This window comes from Mobula birostris, chromosome 2 (assembly GCF_030028105.1).
Source record: "Mobula birostris isolate sMobBir1 chromosome 2, sMobBir1.hap1, whole genome shotgun sequence".
Classification (NCBI taxonomy): Eukaryota; Metazoa; Chordata; class Chondrichthyes; order Myliobatiformes; family Myliobatidae; genus Mobula; species Mobula birostris.
In genome coordinates this window covers 69,992,701-70,007,609 of record NC_092371.1, presented here as the reverse complement: position 1 = coordinate 70,007,609, position 14,909 = coordinate 69,992,701, and the positions used below count along the sequence as shown (strand labels likewise).

At 42.2% G+C, this 14,909-nt stretch overlaps 1 protein-coding gene across 4 annotated transcripts in view; it reads right to left on the bottom strand.

Annotated features, from left to right (window-relative positions):
* The window catches only part of LOC140187362 (protein phosphatase EYA1-like), a 282,288-nt gene that overhangs the window by 64,257 nt on the left and 203,122 nt on the right, over positions 1–14,909 (bottom strand). The window lies entirely within an intron of this gene.

Genomic DNA, 14,909 nt, shown 5'->3' with positions numbered 1-14,909 from the left:
TGTTCCCCCTAATTTGTAATGACCAGCGTGCGCAAAAATCTTGTGCGGTGCAATTTTCTGCCCAGTGACAACAACATGTGCACACTGAATTTTATAACTAGAAGTCTTCATTTTAACAGCTAGCAAAACACTGTCAACAATAACTTAAGAGGTTCTGCACACTATCCACATGTAATTTGCTCGGTTACTGATGCTTTAAAAAGACAAGTTTCCAAATATCACTCCACTTCTTCCCATTGTAAATTCACCAGTGATCTTTCTCCTGACTTACCACCATACTCAGGATTATACTTTGGAACCCTTTAGCTGTTTTTGCAGTGTTTACTCCTTGGGCATATCTGCAGCTTGGCATTTGCTGGATGCCCAGTGCATTCTGTACCATGAACCTGCAGGACGCTTTGTCTATTCCAAGGGCACATATTTAGCTTGGCATCTCTGGGATGCCCAGTGTACTCTATGCCATGCATCCGTGGGATGCCCAATCTATTCCAAGGCTATATATTTAGCCTGGCGTCTGTGGGATGCCCAGTGTATTCTACGCTTTGCATCTGCGGGGTGTGCAGTCTATTCTATAAGGATATATTTAGCCTGACATCTGTTAATGCCTAAATTACTCTTGTGAGTCTATCTTAGACTGGGCATTTGTGGTCATAGATTTTATCAGGCAGCCGTATTTTCACTGACACTAGAAGTATTTTCATCACAGTACTTAGAGAAAGATGTGGAGATAAGGCCGACTGACAATATATTCACAAAAACGCTAGCCAGTAAAGTTCTTTCTTTTGTTGTTATTATTGATGGAAGGGTAGGCCTAGAATTTTTCCCGCAGCCAAGATGGTAGATTAGCAGGAAGTTAACAACTGTTCTTGGTGGTCCTTTGGCCCCCATTCCAAATTTCATTCACTCCTCAGGTCAAAGGTCTGTGACACAAGTGAACAGGTGTTGCACATCGGTGGGAATGGAAATATTTTGGGACAAGGGCTCAGTGGCCACAGACACATTTGAGACTGTGCTGTGGGAGCTGAGGTAGGGGGAGAGGGCGGGCCTGGAGCCTGAGCCATGTGCTGGGGTGGGACAAGTGAGATTGGAGCCAATTACTTTCATTGGGGTGGCAGCAGAAAGGTTGGGAGCCCAAGCACTTTTTCTTTAGCAATAGCAAATATGCTCACCTCTGCCCCCTGACACTCTTGAATTTATGGCACATTGCTCGTATCTTCCACAGTGAAGACTGATGCAAAATACTTGTTAAGTTTGTCTGCCATGTCTCTTGTGACTAACCTTAGAAATAATTCACAAACCATTCATAAGCATGAAGCTCTAATCATTCTATTCCAACATAAATAAGAGCTTTATTAAGGTTTATAGCAGGTAATCTTTTGGGTATTCTTGAGTAAAGAGTAACCTGCACTAATTAGGGGTACAGATTCATCACAAGTGGCCATTGATCAGAGGTTTGTATTCCGGTTTTCATGTGCACACCAGTTATTTACAATCACATGATGCATTTGTGCTGTCCGGTGTGTTTAAAGATTAAAGACGAAGATTAGGTTTATTTGTCATGTATATATCAAAGCATACAGTGAAATGCATCATTTGCGTCATGAGCAACACTGCCTGAAAATGTGGTGGGGACAGCGCACAAGTGTCATTACACTTCCAGTGACAACATAGCATGACCACAACTTACTAATCTTAACCTGTATGTCTTTGGACTGTGGGAGGTAACAGGAGCGCCCAGAGGAAATCCACGTGGTCACAGGGAGAATGTACAAACTCTTTACAGTCAGTGGTGGGAATTGAACTTTGATTGCAGGCACTGTAACTGTGTGACTCAACTGCTACACTACAGTGCCGCCACACGTGCATGATTGCTGTAATTATGGTTCAAAAACATCTAAAAGGCTGTGAAGCACATTGGGGGTCATTGTCATAGAGAGATACCGCACAGAAACAGGCCACTCAGCCCATCAAACACCCATCTTTATACTAATCATATCCTAACCCATTTTAATCTCTCTACAATTCCAAAAACTCTCCTCTGAATTCCACCCTACATGTTAGGGGCACTTTTGAAGCAGTGAATTTACCTCCCAACCCACAAGTTTTTGTGTAGCCAGAGCACATAGAGAAAACCTATGCAGTCACAGGGGAAGCATACAATCTTCACACAGACAGCATAGGAAATCAAGATTAAACCTAGGCCACTGAGCTTTGAGGCAGCAGCTCTACTGCCTGGGCCATCACACTAAGGTTACTGAATACGTTGTTTGTACAGGTCTTTTGATCTAACCGCTACACACCACCACCACCCCTCCCCCCCCCCTGCTCCTTTCCCACCTCCCGGCAATGGCTCCATTTTACATCCAGCTATTTTTAGTTAAGAAAATGTAAGACGGAAAAAAAGCACAAAATAAACTGTGAAGGGCATGTTGCACAGTGTCTGGCATCCTTAATGCCCTGTGTCATGGATTATTTTGGAATATTTGGAAGCAGTGTAATGACTCTAAACCTGAAACTTTTGCCTGACAAGACATGAATAATGATGTTCATGGCTTCCCCGAAAAGGGATGGCTTTGACCAAAGGTATGTGAAGAATTTACGCTACCCAACATTTGTTTCCAAGTAGCTGCTGGTGCCAGAAAGACGGTAACTTTCTGCTGATGGCCTGGAAACTTCCAAGACATGGGAGACCGGAGGAGCCATTCACAGACTGGTTATGGGTCACTGTTGAACTGTAAGCTCTGACCTGTGGTGTCAGGTAGCTCATCTTAGTGTTTACAAAGGAAGGTTACAAAGGACTGAGTGGTGTTAAGCGACATTACCCAGTTGGTCTGGTAAGAGTAGGCTGGACCAACATTTTCTAAAATTTTGATGTCTCTGAGAAGCTCTTAAAAAAAGCTACTAAAATTGTATCTGATTATTTTAGCTGACAGTAGCCAGTATAAATGCTTCTAGAGAAAATTCTATTTTTTAAATTTAATTTTATTTTACTTAGATACAACATGAAAACAGGCCGATCCAGGACTTATATGCATCTAGAGTCAGGAAGCGAGCAAGCAGTATCATTGTAGATCCATCACACCCTGGACATCACTTGTTCCAACTCCTTCCTTCTGGTAGGCGCTTTAGATCACTGTATGCCAGGACAAATAGGTACAAGAACAGTTTCTTTCTGTATGCCATCAGTCTTATGAACACTTGAATTTTAGTCTATTATAAACCAAGTCCACATGTACATACACAGGTATACCTCATTGTGTATAGTTCACGATTATTTGCACTATTGTTTTATTTGCTTTTTGATTCTGTACAGCGAGAGCGCAGGGAAACCGGCATCAAATTCCCTGTATGTGTCCACATACTTGGCGATAATAAAGGATTCTGATTCTGATTCCAACTCAATGAGCCCGTGCTGCCCCATATTACACCAATGTGACCAATTAACCTACTAATTTGAACATCTTCAGAATGTGGGAGGAAAGCAGAGCACAAGAAGAAACCTATGTGGTCATTGGGAGAACATACAAACTCCTTACAGACAGTGGCACGAACTGAACCCTGTTACAGCGTTATCTACAGTACTGTGCAAAAGTCTTAGGCACATATATATATAGTTAGGGTACCTAAAATTTTTGCTCAGTACTGTAGTGATTTTATGTATTTCACTGTACTGTTGCCACCAAAAACTGATTTCATGACATATCTGAGTGATGATAAACCTGATTCTGATATGAGCTTCTATTGTGGACTGAGAGTGGGAAGGGTGCAGAGAGAAAGAGGATTCATGGTTTGGAAAAGAAGAAGGAAGAGGGGAGGGAGCAGGAGACACCAGAGAAACATTCTGTAATAATCAATAAACCAATTGTTTGGAATCAAATAACTTTGCCTGGTGTCTCAGGGCTGGGCGTGTCTGCACCCGCACCACACCCCACCCCTGGCATTCCTTCTCCGCCACCTGTCCCACACCCCTTCAGCGGTGCTCCACCCTCTCCATTCCCAACCATGAACCCTTTGCTCCTGCCCGACTTACAAACTCGCTCTCCACTCCACGTTGACAAATACAGAACTGTGCAAAAGTCTTAGCCCTAGCTATACATACATATATGTCTAAAATTTTTGCACAGTACTGTATTTGACTCCTGTTGTCGACTTTTACAAATTATCTGTATTAAACCAAATTAATAATATTATCTTTGTCATTTTCTTTCAGTTCCTCTCAATGTGTGGGACTGTGGATTCCCAACATCATTTCTGTGTCAAGAGAGCTAATGTTTAACCATATTAAAGCACAATGGGCAGCAATTAATCCCCAAAGTGAAGGATTATTTCTTCCGTCCCTTCTTTTTTTCTCTCTTGAGGATGTATTGTACTGTCCTGGTATGTTTCTCTTCAGCAAACAAAACACAGCCATTGCTGAAATCTAGGTTAGTCCTAGTGAACGTCACAGGTTTTTTTATTCATTTATCTGAAATCTGGTTGCCATGGACACAGCCAGTAGGTATTACCTCTGGGAAGATGGTGGCAAACAGCCTTCTTGCAATCTTTCAGGGAATAAACTCCCACACTGATATTGGGTAGGGTGGTTTGAGATTTATAATCAGCAACAGCGTAGGAACAGAAAAATGGGATGGGATGTGAACTGGAGATGAACCTCTGCTGGGAATATCCCCAGGCAATTGAAACCCTCATCTTTCTTGGTGATAAAAGCTGTGGCTTTGGGAGAAGCTAGGCCAGAAACATGAGTACATTTTGTAGACGGTTTGCACTGCAGCCACTGTACACCAGTGGCAGAAGGAATGGATGCTTTGGATGGCAGTTCACTGTTTTGGCCTTGACATTGTCAAGTTTCTTGAGCTTTTGTAGAGCTAAATGCATTAGGAGGATATTCCATTACATTCCTGATTGTGGAGATATTTTGGTGTTGGAGGTGGCTCACACTCGGAAGACACCTAACCTTTGACCTCTTCTGTTAGCCACAGTATTGACCAGTTCACATGAGTTTCCATTCAATGCTGGTACCCAGGATGTTGATGGAGGTGGATTTAGCAATGATAATGTTAAGTGCCCTCTTCAGTATGATGCAAACACGAGGAAATCTGCAGATGCTGGAAATTCAAGCAACACACATCAAAGTTGCTGGTGAACGCAGCAGGCCAGGCAGCATCTTTAGGAAGAGGTACAGTCGCCGTTTTGGGCCCAGACCCTTCGTGACCAGCAACTTTGATGTGTGTTCCTCTTCAGTATGAGATGGTTATCAACTAGTATTTCTGTAATGCAACTGTTAAATGTCAGTCAAAGCCTGAACTCACTTGTTTGCTGAGACTTTAGTTGGAACTTACCTTTCCTAATCAATATTCACAGACCTGTAAAATTTAACATAAGAATATCAATTCTAGGCTGCTTTTTGAAGCTTTGGTAAATGGGATACCTTCTCAAACTAAAATATCATTTCTCCAAGTTAAATCTTCAGAATTACCTATTAAGGTTGAACAGATCAGAGATTAAAATTATCTCCTTATTGCTTTTTTAATTATATTACTCAATCAGATGACTAATTATTATTCTAGTAAATGCTCTTTTTAAGTAACAATTTGTATAAAATAATTTTTGTCTTATTTGGTGGTCTGACCTTGCTTCATTTTAATGTTAGTGCTTGCAGGTGAGATCATTAATGTGCAATACTTGGCTGCAATTCATGCTGTTGCCAAAAACGAACGATTATTTTCTCTTTATATGTACTCAGTTACATTTGGAAAAGACTTGTTCAACAGTTACAGAGGAAATGCTTGGAGGTATTAGATGCTTGGCAGCATGTCAGTTAATATTGGACTGAAATATGCATCAACTGTTCAGCTGCCATAAATTTGACCGAATGACATGGCAACAACCGGTCTTGGGAATTCAAAGCATCATCAGATAAACCAATGAGCCTATTGTTCACAGAGCAACTATCACACGAGTCATAAGGTGCCAAGTTCTCAATCCGCATCATTTGATGTGTGATAGGCAAAGCGATGAGCATTATACAAGAGCATGGAGGAGGCAGCGGCCGATTCTACTTTCTCCCCCACATTCATAATAAATAAAAGGTTCCCAAGCTTCCAAATTGCTTTGGTTTTCTATAGCCAGCCCTTCAAAGGTATTCAAAGCTTTGAAAGCTTTCTCATTTAATTAAAAGGTGTGAAGAGAAAAGTGCAGAGGTTTGGTTGTGCAGAGATTTTTGTGGTTTCGTGGCCTGTGTTTAAGAAGACTGTAATTAGTCAGTAGAGTTGAACATTGTTACTGCGGTGTGAACTTGTGAGAACCCTGTGGCATAGACACTGCGCTATGGAGAACATTACTGCACAACTAATTATTCTGCCTCTGAACAGCCTATAAACACTTTCTGCCCAGCTATACTGTGCATTATCCTCTTCTTCATATTTCAGAAAGTGTTTAAAGTCATGAAAAAAGGTGCAAAGATCCAGGTTTTGCAACATATTTTATAAGAATGATACCAAAAGAGATCATCCCTATCAAAAAAAAAACAAATGCAGACTTGGTGATCTGCCAGTAGGGGGTTAGACTATAAGGAGAGTTTGAGTTGCTTGGGACTGTACTTGCTGGAATTCAGAAGAATGAGAGGAGATCTTATCAAAACATATAAAATTATGAAAGGGATAGATAAGATAGAGGCAGGAAAGTTATTTCCACTGGTAGATCAGACTAGAACTAGGGAACACAGCCTCAAGATTCAGGGGGAGTAGATTTAGGATGGAAATGAGGAGGAACGGCTTTTCCCAGAGAGAGGTGAATCTGTGGAATTCTCTGCCCAATGAAGCACTGGAGGCTACCTCAGTAAATATACTTGACAAGGTTGGATAGATTTTTGCATAGTCAGGGAATTAATGGTTATGGGGAAAAGGCAGGTAGGTGGAGATGAGCCTATGGCCAGGTCAGCCATGATCTTATTGAATAGCGGAGCAGGCTGGACAGGCCAGATGCCTACTCTTGTTCCTATTTCTTATGTTGGTATGTTAGTGTTTATAATTATGTCAGATCTCTCAAATCTCCGCCATGGACAGTCACAAGCCTGGCTATGAAAGGAGGAGGGTCGGGGATGGTGCTCGTAACCCCATCCCGTAAAAACCCAGAACTATAGAAATGGCAGCAGAAGCTCCAAAGACCTCTTCCCTGGCAGAGGAAGGATTTTCTTTCTTTTTTTGGCGCGTGCCTGTGTGTGTGCGCGCGTGCGCGCGAGTCTGTGCGTGTGTGTCTGCATGCGTGCGCATCTGTGCATCTGCGATGATGTCTTTTTCATGGCTTTTACAAGGTGCAGAGCGAGAGAGAGAGACTGTGTGGTGCGCCACTCCTCACACAGACATTTTCGCATTATTTTCCCCTTTTATTTTACAAGGTCGAGTTGCAATTTCGACACTCAACCCAGCACAGATGGAAAGCATACTCAGGAGCAGACCCGACTAGTTTTGAACCCAGGAACCTCCACTCCCGGGTCCGGTGCTGATATCATTGCGACACCAGCCGGCTCCGAGAGGAAGGATTTTCAAAGATGGGCTACACCCTGGAGAAAACTTGAAGGTCCTAGTTCTGGCAAGATGGTGCCAGGGACCAATGGCAGCATCTTGCACACAGCTTACAAAAACTAGATACTCTTCTTCTAAATATACTTCTTCCTCTAAACTGCGATGGCTTGCCACCGGTAATTTTCCTTTTAAGAATGTATCTTTGGGCCGACTGAACGATCTACCATTTCTGTAATCTCCTGGGGGATTTGGCACGGATGAGATTCTGTGTCAATTCCTAATGATGGTGTATGTACTTGTGGTCGGCTCCATTACTTCATGCTGATTAAAGTGTCGACCAAGATTAAAATCGTTGAGGACAAGAGTGAAAACTGAGCAGACGTTTGTTCAGCACTGTTTGTCTGTGTTTGACCAGTCTCTCACTTGTGCCAGTGGACGGAAGGTGCAGGGGTCTTGGACTCCACGTTTCCAGGTTCAGAAGTGTCTGTTACCCTGTAGTCACTGGGCTTTTGGACGGGCTCGCATTCAGCGCTGAACGCGTTCTACAGTTGTGGACTTCCTTTTGGGGAATCCACATTTCATCTTCCTTGTGTTTTTGTTTACTCTTTTTTTTACTGTTTTCGTGATTTGATCGGGGCACTTCAGTACTGAACTGACTGTACAGCTGTGGCCTGCGACCATCAGCACAACATTGAGCACTCACTTTTGGGGTCTCTGTCATTGAATGTTATTTGCTTACTTTTTAATGTTGCACAATTTGTTCTTTATTTCACTCATTGGGTGTTTGATGGTCTTGTGTGGGGGTTTTCTTTGAACGGGTTTCATTGCATTTCCATGTTTTGTGGCTGCCTGCAAAAAGATGAATCTCAAGGTTGTATATGGTGTCCATACTTCGATAATAAATGTACTTTGAACTTTGAAGACTGGCCCATGACAGAAGACACTGGTGAGCTGCTGTTGGTGGCCCATGCTCCATTAGGGGTGATGGGCTTAAACAAACAATCAAATTGCCAAAGGCCTGCCAGCATTTACTGCTGAAGGACCACAGTCCAGGCTCCTTCTGCTACTGTACTGAGGGCTGGGTCAGGAGCACATGTTCTCTTCTCGTTATTACCATTGGGCAGGAGGTACAGGAGCCTTAAGTCCCTCACCGCCAAGTTCAGGAACAGTTACTACCCTACAACCATCAAGCTCCTGAACTGGCGAGGATAACTACTAATCTGAACTGATTCGCTAATCTACAGACTCACTTTAAAGGACTCCTTCCAATTTATAATCTCAGTAATTTTATTTGCACAGTTTGTCTTCTTTTGCACATTGGCTGTTTGTCAGTCTTTGTTTATGTATAGTTTTAAAAAAAATAAAGTTCTGTTATATTTCTTTACTTTACCTGTAAATGGCTGTAAGAAAATAAATCTCAAGGTAAAATATGGTAACATAGATGAACATTGATAATAAATTTACTTTGACCTTTGGACAGTGAAATGGTCAATCGCTCCAGAGGGGCAACAGAGGTGGCAATGGTGCTGTGTTTTTTTTAATGGTTCACTTTACTGAATGCATTGACCATGAATGTAAAACGTTTTGCATTGTGTTCATTCATTTGTATATTTATTTACTATGAATAACGTTTATTTCTGAATAAAAATATTGTGGCAGTTGCAGACCTAAATTGGAAGACATGCAAATAGGTGAGTGTGCAGTCGTTGGAATGGCACCTCACTGATCCGGCCTGGGCTGTGCCCCTGTGTCGGTGAATGACCCCCGATATTTGGTGATCCAGACAAGCCTTGAGTTGAGTTGATGCCCCTAATCTGTTGAATTGGCTTGGGGCATGTACTTTGTGTTAGATAAATTACTGTCCTGACAAAGGCTCTCGGCCCAAAATATGGACTGTTAGTTCGTTTCCATGGATGCAGTCTGACCTGCTGAGTCCCTCCAGCTTGAGGAAGGATGAATCTCAGAATTGTATTCTGTATACATAGTTTGATAATAAATGTACTTCGATCCTTTGCATGCATTGCTTCGCATTTCCAGCATCTGCAGAACTTTTTTTGTGTTTATGGTTACAGAGTTCCTGGTTTCAGGTTTCTCCTTGTGGTCTCTTGGCTCCTGAGCTCTTTCTGGGCACTTGGGTAAGGGAGAGATCTAGATCCAAGATTAACTCGAACACTTTCCCACCACCCACTCTGGGGAAAAAAGGCCATAAAACATAGGAGCATAATTAGGCCACTTGGCCCATCGAGTCTACTCTGTCATTCCATAATGGCTGACTTATTATCCCTCTTGACCTCATTCTGCCTTCTCCCCCTATGACACCCTTACTAAGTAAGAGCCTATCATCCTCTGCTTTAAGTATACCCAATGACTTGACCTCCACAGCTGTCTGTGGTAATGATTTAACTCTCCCCCCTCACCAAAAGGCAAAAGCCAGTGGCTAGAGGGCAGAGTCCAGAACCTAGGCTGTAAGGGTATATTCCCATCAGAATCCCAGCAGAACCAAGATGACTTACAGCTCCCAATACAAGCTCATCCAGCAAAGGCTGGCAATGGGGCCCATTACTTTCCAGCTCCTCGGGATTTGATCTTTAATAAGATATATTCCATTAGGTTCCTTAACAGACCAGCGTGGGCACATTGATTTGGAAGAGCCTGTTACTGTGCCGTAACTCTAAATAAATATAGTAGAAGCCTGCATACCTCCAGGTTTGTAGAGGCAATTCACCAGTGTGGTGTTTTCCTGGCTGTCATGCCTGTTCAGGGGTGGAGAAGGCCACTTATGATCAGGAAGATGCAGGGTTTCACCAGCTAGCAGTAGACAGGCTTCCCATTGGGTGAATGCACCCAGAATGCTGTCCATTGGAAGATCCCGTCCAGTGAAGGGTTTGATAAGCAGTTATTAAGACTTTATATTTCAAAACCAAAGACCACAAGAACAAGACTATTGCTATGATGTCCAAGACTATAAGAAACAGATGCACTTTTGGCCCCTCATGCCTGGTCTGCTTTTAAGTACGATCAATGCTGTCCTTTACCTCAGCTTCCCTTTCTTATTTTAACCCTATACCCTTGAACACCCTTAGTATCCCAAAGCTATCTATTTCCATTTTGAACATATTCAGTGACCTAGCCTCTATGATTCTTTGGGATAGGAAATTACAAAAGTTCTAAAGATTTCATCTCTTGATGAAATTTCTTCTTATCTCAGTCCTGAATAGCCGATCATATATTTAAAAACTGTGACCCCCCCCCAGTTTTAGACATCCTATGCAGTGAGAATATCACTCCGGCATCTCGTTGTAAAGCTAATTTATTTTTTATTTAGGGATATAGTGTATGGTAACAGGCTCTTCCGGCCTAACGAGTCTGTGCTACCCAATTGGATCCATGTGACCAGTTAACCTACCAACCCTCATATATCTTTGGGATGTGGGAGGAAAGAAAAGCACCCAGAGGAATCAAACCTGGATCGTTGGCACTGTAATCGCGTTATGTTGCCGTGCCACCCCAAATTTATTTGGGGGTTATTGAGATGCAGCATGGAATTGGCCCTTCTGGCCCTTCGAACCGTGCTGCCCAGCAACCCCTGATTTAGCAGCTTACAACGACAAATTAATCTACTAACTAGTATGTCTTGGACTGTGGGAGAAACTGAAGCACCCCGAGGAAACCCATGTGGTCACGGGGAGAACAGACAAACTCCTTACAGACAGCAGCGGGAATTGAACCCAGGTTGTTGGTAATGTAACGTGTTGTGCTGACCACTATGCTACCATGGTGCTCTTCTTTAATAAACACTTCTTTCCAGGAATCAAGTCACTGAGCTTTTAGTGGATTGTCCTCATTGCAAACACACCTAATGGATAACACAAAATAACCTGCAGATGCTGGGGTCAAAGCAACACTCACAATATGCTGGAGGAACTCAGCTGGTCGAGCAGCATCCATGGAAATGATCAGTCAACGTTTTGGGCCGGAACCCTTCATCAGGACTGAAGAGGGAAGGGGCAGAGGCCCTATAACGAAGGTGGGGGGAGGGTGGGAAAACATCTAATGGATGCCCTTAGTTGCCAGAGCCTCTTACCATGTCTCATCTATTTCCCACACCTCTATCTCACTTTGTCTCCTCTTATATGAGTTAAGTTTCCCTGGTGTTTGCTTTCCAACATCAGGCACACTTCCCTTTTCATAATTACAAAAGGACTTTTTCCTTCATGTCATTCAGCTCTGCTCTTCCATCTTCACCAACCATTTCTCTTCTCACCTCACTTTCCTAGCAGCCTCAGGAAATGAAACACCTTTTTCTGTACCCCATCTAAGGACCAAACAACCTTTCCAGTGACTGAAGGGAGCACCGTCATTTCTACATCGCAGAATCAAAACATATGCAAAACACATTGTTTGCGTCAACGACCACCACATTCTAAGGATGTGCGGGGAGCAGCCCACAAGAGTTGCCATGCTTCTGGCGCCAATGTAGCATGCCCATAACTTGTGAACCCTAACCCATACGTCCCTGAAATGTGACAGAAAACCAGAGCGCCCAGAGTAAAACAACACAGTCATGGGGAGAATGTACATACAGCAGTGGGAATTGAAATCTAATCGCTGACGCTGTAAAGCATTGTGCTAACCACCGAGATACCATGCCTGCACTACAGTGTCTCTGTCATCCAGAGATATTAAGGGAGATGGGTGGTAGGTATGTGGAGTTAGGTCACAGATCAGCAAAGGTCCCTTTGAAGGGGGAGATACTCTGCGGATTTAAGTGCTTAGATTGAAGATGATCTGGGTCTTGACGTGCTCTGATCTGAGTTGGCACTGCAGGGACGATAGTCAAATTCTCCTCACCTTTCTCGAGCGGGGAGGGCGAACATTTCCCTGAGATATATCAGTAGATTGAATATTAGCTTTACTTGTCACATGTACATCAGAACACACAGGGGAACGTGTCATTTGCATCAAATCAAATCAGCGAGGATTGTGCTGGGCAGTCCGCAATGCTGCCCTGTCTCTGTCGCCAATGTAGCGTGCCCACAACTCCCTACTCCTAACTGTACACCTCTGGAATGTGGGAGGAAACGGGAGCAGTAGGAGAACCCCACACACTCACAAGGAGAATGTACAAACTCCTTACAGACAGCAGTGGGAATCGAACCCCAATCTTATAGCTGGTACCGTAACAGCATTACGCTATCTGTGCCACCTGAAAATTACTGAAAAGATTCAGTATTTCTACTCTGAGTCAGAAGTTTAAATTCTCATAAAATGCATTTGTGGATCATATGAAACTTTTAAGTTTCATCTCGCACACCTTAAACCCTTCCTGCAGCTGTTTATTTAACGATGTATCATTTCCAGTATTGGCCATATTACTTCCTGTGACTGGACACTATTACTTCCTGAGAGTGAGGCTCAAGCAGTTTGTATTGGCAGTAGAACTGACAGTTTGAATTGTTCCTCCAAGCTCACTGCCAGATATTTGTTCAATGCAGTATATGATCCACGGTTTATATAATCATTTTAAAATATTTTTTTTACTGAACTGATGCAGATGACAGGAAAGTAAAAGAAATCATGCTAACTTATAAGCTAAACTTTCAATACTCAATAAATCAACTCTAATTTTTTAATGCAGTGTACCTCAGAAATGACCGTGAAAACTACATTTTAAATACAAAAATACACAGCACTGTAGTGTTATATAAGTTGGCTCAACTGCTTCCAAAAGCTTTAGTTCCATGTCTGTTTCAAAAAGCAGCTGGAACATCCACAAGAGCTCACAAGGTTAGAAAATACAATTTGTACCATATCCCAGCCTAGGTTTCCACACATACGAAGAAGTTACCTGTAGTATAATTGTTAGTTAACAGATATAGATCAGTCTATGATCTGCTTAGATTCTAGGTTAACAATTTCTAAATACCAAACCATCTGTTATTATGGCAATATGAAATTATCCTCTTTTGTTTATTTCCTCTTTTAAATCTTTATTTGCTCATTGGGTCCAGTTTGTTCCTAACATTTTTAAGATTCTTAACAATTACTTTCAAGGAAACTTATTATATAGGAAGTGGAAGAGTTCAGCCGAGGCACAGGCCATTTGGTCCATAATATATGTGCTGACTGTGATGCCAAATTAAACTAAACCTACAGTATATTCCTGCACATGATCCATTCCCTGTCTTTCTATGTGTCTGTCAAAATAACCATTAAACATTGTTATTGTTCCCAATCCTACCACCTCCCCACAGCTGCATTCCAGGCATCTAAAATTCTCGGTATAAAAAAATCTTAACCTGCAGATTTTCTTTAAGCTTCCCCCTTCTCAGTTTAAAGCTGTGTCCTCTAGTATTCATCAATTCCACCCCGGGGTGGGGGGGGGAATACTCAAACTACCCACCCTATTTATGCCTGGCATAATTTTCTAAATGTCTATCCAGTCTCCTCTCAGCCTCTGACACTAGAGGAAATAATCTAAGTTTGTCTGAACTCTTCTTACAGCTAATGCTCCCTAATCCAGGCAAAATCCTCATAAACCTCTTCTGCACCCTCTCTAAAGCTTCCACATCCTTTCTGTAATGCAGTGACCTGAAATGCACAGAATACTCCAAATCCAGCCTAACCAAAGTTTCATAGAATTATAATGTGACTTCCTGACTCTTATACTTAAAGGTCTGATCAATGCAAGCATGCCTTCTTTACCACCCTACCACTGTTGTTTCAAATGACTCCCTTTTGCCTTGTACACATTATTTTCTTCATTATGTTTTAATCACTCCTGTCTCCCATCATATTGCATCCTTTTCTCTTTCAATTTTCGCTAGTTCTGCATTTGCTTATAAACTATTGAATCGGCATTTTCTTCCAGGTTTGAAGGCCAAACGGCCGGTCTCTATGCTGTACCATTCTATGACTCCATGACTCTACTTGATGGCTGGTCCACCAGCCTGAGACAATCATTTTGTTTCTCTCTCTACACCTGCTGCCTGACTTATTGACGTTTCTCTTCTGTGATTCTTATTTCCAAGATCCTCTGCACTTTGCATAGCAGTGCAGTTTTGAACTGCTTTTTGGATAAAAGCTAATGCATCACAACTTAGAGATTTCTAAGCAAAATACCAATTTTTTAAATATAGTTAAGAATGGAAAACAGATGACAGAAATGCAGGTATAGACATTAAAGACTCATTTTGCACACACACTTGTAGCGTGCATATGCATGAATAGAACAAACCAATCCATTCAATCAAAGATAAAAACACTGCTATTAAATGGGAAATAATTGAGATTGTTTCATATTAGGAACTGTGTGGCAGTTTTAAGAGGGTAAAGAATGTTTGGTAAATTGGTAACAGTGGGGCATGGTCCTGATCTAATGAACTG